This window comes from Primulina eburnea, chromosome 14, assembly GCF_022965805.1.
Source record: "Primulina eburnea isolate SZY01 chromosome 14, ASM2296580v1, whole genome shotgun sequence".
In the NCBI taxonomy this organism is placed as follows: domain Eukaryota; kingdom Viridiplantae; phylum Streptophyta; class Magnoliopsida; order Lamiales; family Gesneriaceae; genus Primulina; species Primulina eburnea.
In genome coordinates this window covers 23,864,886-23,871,886 of record NC_133114.1, presented here as the reverse complement: position 1 = coordinate 23,871,886, position 7,001 = coordinate 23,864,886, and positions in this window count along the sequence as shown.

Sequence of the window (7,001 nt, the reverse complement as noted above, 5' to 3'; positions counted from 1 at the left end):
AAGACTAGATCATCAGAGAACCAGACCAGTGACATGATCAGTCGAGACTTCAGAAGATCAAGAGTTATTTCAGTGTAGGGATGTAAATAAACCAAACCGTTTGCGAGCTAGTTATTGGCTATGCTGATCGTTCAATGGCTTGAAAAGTCTCTCAGAATCATATGATGATCACCAATAACTAGCAAAGTTTTTTATTTGTCAAATGAAGGCTATATATACCATCATTGGGTAATTTATTAAGTTATCACTATTTGTGACATAAGAGCACTTAACAACATTCAAAGCACTTCAAGTGATTAAAAATCCTTCGATGATGATGTGATCCGGTTGAATTGGGTGAGTTGGGTCGGGGTAATCCACTGAATCATATGAGAGTTTTGTTTGAGAAAATGAGCAGATGATATATCTTGATGATTATGGATTCAACCGTAACCTGCAAAGAAGACAATGAACTCGTGAATGGGCGTCGGAGGGGTATCCGACATGGCCATTCCGATGCTTAAGTTAGCCGGTGAAGATGAAGGAAAAATGGTTGTATATGTGTGAATATACGTGAGTATCAGAAGAGATCCTTTTTATGTAATACATATCTGCTATTTATAGGAGGGAAATATCATGATTACCATGTTTTCAGTGCCTACTTAATACTTAGAGTAATATAGCTGCCCATACCCTATTTCTGACAACTTGTTTCTGACACGCCAATCCCTGTGGTTCTGACAATAATGATTGTTAAGTATAAGGTATCTCATACTGATGCACTCGAGTGAAGTGTTATTTTCGAGGTATCCCGGGTAGAAAGCCTCCCGGGGACTTGTATGAGAGCCCGGGCTTCTGATAACCATGGGAGAAGATGTCATGGACATTCACCTGCCTGGTTTCTGAAGAACTCCTCCTGCAAAATTACCTTAATTTGGGTATCCATATAATATCCCGAGTCATGAATGACCCGGGCTCTTACGGGATATCAAATGATATTTTGTTCGTTGAACCGATCTGATAGCCTTATACTTAAAATGTTTCTTGTGTATTTTCCCGAGCTTTCCCGAGCTTCAAGCTTCATGATCTTTAGCAATATTGTGTTGTTTTTCGTCCTTGTGAACAATATTTCTTATTGATTTGGACTCTTAATTGAGTGTGATGTAATTTTTATTGCTGTGTGATATGGACGTGGAGTTGAAATTGTTCAAAGCTGTAGTTAGTACTACTAAGTGATCTAGACGTGAACTAGTGATACCTTCCTAAGTTGTGGGAAGAAAGAAGACGTTGAATCATTCAAGTTTCAAACTTCCATAAAAAAATTCAGACAATTTATTTTTTTTGTATCTACATTCTAGCATTCTATTTCTTAAAATTTACATATTTTTTTGTACTTGTGCAGTTTTGCTTATTTGTTTTGAAGTATTTGAAGTTTAATTCATCTTATTTCGGTAATACTTTAAGATCTTAATCAACTAAATTTATATCAAATATATTTGAAGCTTAACAATCTATATTGAATTACTTCACTTATGAATTATCATCTAACTTGCTATAAATATGTAAAGTCGGTTTATTTCCTCATTAAATTTCTAAAGTCTTAACCTCTATTTTCTTTTTATTTATGGTAAATTTCAGATACAGGAATTCAGGACTCCAAATAGAAAGAGAATTATGGAAATTGACACATTGGCTTAGCATTATCCTGAAATTATGCTTGTCTTTAATTCTATATTGTACTAATAGTATTTGGATTATCTTTTGGAAAGTTAAAGATTGTACATACATCCGTTACTGTAAGTATAGAATAATGATTATATTAAAAGTCGGGGCTCAAATGTGGTATAAGATTTCTGACCACTTATGCACTATTTTCAAACATTCTTGGAAATTTTGATAATTTTTAGAGTTGTATTTTAATTGATATAAATTTTCAATGTCTCAAACAAAATTATTTAGCACGAGTCTGGAATGAAAATTGTTATTAAAGGTTTTCCTACCCATGACCTATTCCAATTAATGTAAAATCACGCAAAGTATATTTATAGAAAATTATCTTGGATTGAGATTGAAACCGAGATGAAAAATCAAGCTACAGAAATGAGGTTTCTACCATGATAAGTTCATTACAGGTTTTTCTTCAATTATGACCTTTTTGGAATTCGGCCAGGAATTTACAATAACTTTATAAACTATCATTTCATTCAAATATATTGCATCATAATGTGTATTTCTCATTTTATTATGTATATTTTAATTGCTGGAATTTTTGGTAAGCATGGGTGCATGAATGAATCACTACATGACTAGAGCATTGGACAATGATATATGTACTGGATTTCTAGCCTATTGAACAATGTGGCTTCCGTCCAAAAAGTGAGTTAAATGAATAACGTGTTTAAACTCTGTATATGGTTCATCTAAATAACGTGACTTCGGTCTGAAAATGTGAGTTCACATTGACTCGTAAATGATCCATTGTACGAATCCTACTGGAGCATGTGAGGAAAAGTGATACACTAAATGTTGGTGGGAGTCACCTATTTAACAATGATATTTACTTCAAAGTCCTGAATAGTATTTGAATTTCATTAAGAAAATTTCATAGATATACATTACCACTAATAGGTTTCATCTCATATTGAATTACTGCACTGATAAATTATCATTTAACTTGTTATAACATACTAGCTAGCTCAGTTCTATGTTCTAAAGACTTGACCTTTATTTTTTTATTTATTGTAAATTTCATAGACAAAATTTCAGGACTTTGAACAGAAATAAAATTATGAAAATTGAAATATTGGCTTAAAAAGATCGTGAATTTATGTTTATCTTACATTTGAGATTGTATTGATAGTATTTGAGTTTTCTTTTATAAAGTCAAGGAAGTACATGCTTATGTGGCTGTAAGTATAAAATGATTATGCAATTAAAAGTCGAGGCTCGCATGTGGTATCAGACAGGCTTATCCTGAAATAATTTCGGATGAAAAAATAAAATCTTAAGCTTTTATATTTTTTGTTTTTTATGGATACGATATAGTGAAAGCCACTACTGATTCTCTTTATGTCCAGTCCTTCGGGATAATGAATAATAAGATAAGATAAAATGGAAGCCTTAGTTTGTCCCAAAAAAACTGAGGATTAAGTGATCAACAAGTTTTGATTTAAGGAGAATTTTGAATATCAAAGAGTGTGGTTAGTACTATACAAAATCCTTTGATATTTGATTTATATCCCTAAAAAACTCCTGTTTTAAAACAAAAATAATAAAACTATTTAAAGTTTTATTTTTTTATTATGTCTTCATCGTGAAAGAGTTCACGAGCTAAGAATCAAGATAAATCATCAACAATCACAAGACGAAATAATCAATCCAATCGCGATGAAGACCGTTGTTCGGAGACAATCGGAAACCAAGGAGAACAATGATAGGCTCGTAATAGTTTATATTTTTATTGTCATATTTTTCATTGTTGTCACTTTCGATGTGCTTAAATAATATACTTTTGTATTATTTTGTTGTATGAGGAATTTTTCTACTCTTGTGATAACTATGAGCTAAAAGATGATTTTATACTATAATTAAAGTTTTCAATATGAAACTTTGTGGAAGACTTCAGAAAAATTCAGAAATAGATTTTCTACAAGGCATTATCACGCTTTGTGACTATTCTTCAAGCACAACTAAATCTGAAGTCCGAAAATTGTAAAGATAATACCAGATTTTAGACTCCTAATTATGGTATTTGACTTGTGAAAAATATTTGGAGAGAAGATATTGTTCTTGGGAGAAAAAAAGATAAAATAGAGTTTATTCCATAAATTTGTTTTTGTACATTAGGTTTTCTTTAATATATTGAGCTTTTCTCCTTGACCCTATAACAATATACACGTAAACACAAGGGAGGCGCACACAATCAAAGTAGATTTCTCTCTTCTCCCTCTATATCTTCAACATGAAGAACAAGAAGAAGCGCAAGAATTTCTCATTTTTTGAAACGACCTCGACTTTTTTTTTATATAAATCATAAACTCGAAAATACTAAATAATATAACTTATCATACCATAAATCACAATAATTTAACACTCGACATCTCAAGTGCATAACATAAATATCTAAATCGTCAATAACCAAAAATCCTACGTCGACCTTTAAAAAAATCAACTAACATAAAATTTAAGCATAAAATATCTCTAATAAATCTTTTACATAAATCCTTTAGATCTTTTATCTAACAAGCTAGTGCGAAAAACGAAAGGGTCCCTCCTCGGGAGTGTACTGTTGCACTCGATCCACTCAAGTGTCAGGGCCTCTTAAAATCATCAAACCATGCATCATACAAATCTAGTGAGTCTAATGACTCATCACGTTCTAAATATGATAGCAAATAATACATATACATTCACATGCATTTAAAAATCATACTTTTATTTAAAGTAGCTTTTTGAGCATAAATAAACCATTTAAAATTACTTTTAGCATAAATAAATCATAAATCGTAAAATCATTTAATCGTAAAGCTTTCAATCATTTATCATTTTGGCTGAAGTTTAATCCTTGAAAGTGACTAACTTATCCTTTGGTCGACTGATCAGTCTTCAGCTCCACATGACCCGTGGGAGTGGACACTAGGCTCCACAATGGAAATATGATCTTCGGGGCCCCTCTGGGGCCTTGTCTCGTACACGGGGTCCCTCTCGATATCCCAACAAAATCATAAGTTCACCGTTCTTTCTTAAAACGGATCCCCCACATATAATATATCATTTGTTACAGTCAATTCACATCCCTCAAAATATTTTTCATTTTCCTTTAAAATCATAAAATATCATAGCTCTCCAAAAATAATATTTTAACAGTAAAAACTGTACAACTTTATCATAAATCATAAAATAACATTTTACATCAAAATCATCATTTTAAATCATAAAATATCATTTAACATATGTCATGATCCTTCGGGACGCTGTCAAGCTTAAACGTATTACCCAAGTATAAAATGATCGTTTTACCTCATGACGTAAAATTTCTCGATTTTATCTTTTTCTTATTTTTACTGACATGAGTTTATTCCAAATAATTATTTAAGCTCAAATTTAATTTTTTTGTAATTTTATTCAGCTTAATTCGAGGATTTTCATTTAATTCTTTAATTAACAATTCGTGAGGCGTTTAATTCCCGAATAAATTCAAATCTTAATATTTTGTTCCCAAATTTTAAACATAACATTTTTATTACTTAACCTACCCTTGTGAGCCATGAACCTCCCCGTGGACCCATGGTTCCAATTTTATTCTTAAATTCTCGAAATTGACCCTTCAAGGAAACCATCGAGCCATCTCCCTATTTAGTCGAGCCACGCCCGAGCCAAACCTGAGCCAAACCATCTAGGAACCCTACTAACCAACCCTGAACCAAGGAACCTGACCCTAACTCACGCACAAGCCTCCTGGGCAAGACCCTTGATTCGCGCAGGTCCATCACACGCCCAAGACTCCTAGTGACCCTAGGACCCTCCTACTAGAGCCACCACCAAGCCCACTAGACCCTAACCAACCCTGGACAATGTCCAGACCCAACCAAGCCCAGCCAAAGCCCCTGAACCATGCACAAAGACGCTGCAAGCCTGCTGCACCAACAAGCATGTGCGAGAAGCACTTCACGCTTTGCTCGAGCCCACGTCAAGCCACCCTGCACCAACCCATGACACAAACCTTTACCACCACCCTGGAACATTGATGGACCAACCCTGAGCCACCCAACCCCAGCAGCGAGCCCCCTTGGCAGTTGCTGCCCTTGCACGAGCGTGGGGGAGAGTCCCTCTTCACGTGGACTCTTCCCCATCCTAAGGCTCGAGCCCTAGTCCTCCCAGGACTCTTCCTAAGGCCTAAACACGACCAGCGCAGCCACCCAGCCGAGCCCTGCCCATCCATGCAAGCTAGCCTACTCTAGAACCAAGGGCAAACCCCTTCCAAACCCTCGGCTCCTCTCCTGGTTTTCCCTCGGTTCCAGCATGTAAATTTCCTTCAAAAAATTCATATTTCATTCATATATCATCCTACATTGGCAGTGTTTCCATTGGATTCATAACGTTTTTCATATAAGCGCACAAACATCATATTTTTGAAAATATACGTTCTATCATAAAAATAATCCAACAATCATATTTTTCATGCATAAACAATTAAAGTATGTATATTATGATTTGTATGATGTTTAAAAGAATTTAGAAAACGCGTCTTTGCGTTTATAACGCTCGAACATACAATCGTTCACGAGGGTGCGAAGATTGACGACCGGACGACGAAGAACTCTAGCTTTTCATCCTTGATGAGTCTCGAATTTTGTGTGTGTGCAAGTGAGTGATTTCGGCTGCTACAAGGCTGAATTATGGTGTTATGTAACTATTACCCCAGTTATAACTATGGCCTTCGGATTATACCACTACTTGTAGTCAGACCTTTGGGGACGATAGGTTCACTGCTCGATCTTTGAGTTGGAATCGAGAAAGAATCAACACTTGGTGCACTTGAAAAATGTATCATGCATGGCCTATTTATAGGCTGAGTTCGAAAATTCCGAAATTTTCGAACTCGCCATATAGTGATGTGTGATTTTCATTGTCTTGACATTTCATCAGACAACGTATACGGTCGGAAGGCCAGTTATTATGTTCAGAATGTCTGAACTCTTACGTGTCGATGCTCATTGGACACATTAGTGGTTTTGCTAGCTGCATAGGTTCAGCATGTCTGATCCTAAGTTCAGAAGCTCTGAATCTACAGGTAGTTCTGAACTATCCTTCAGTTTTTCCAAACCGACTGAATTTTTTATTTCTTAAAAGTCATGTTATTACATTTGTATGGCTGAATATTCACATTTTAATCATTTATCAAGATGTCGACGCAAAAATATCATATCTTTTGTTTTTTCTTATGATGATGAGATATTTCTTTAATGATTTAATTTAAACTCAATGACTCTATATGTATTTCTACATCGGGAGTCCATAGT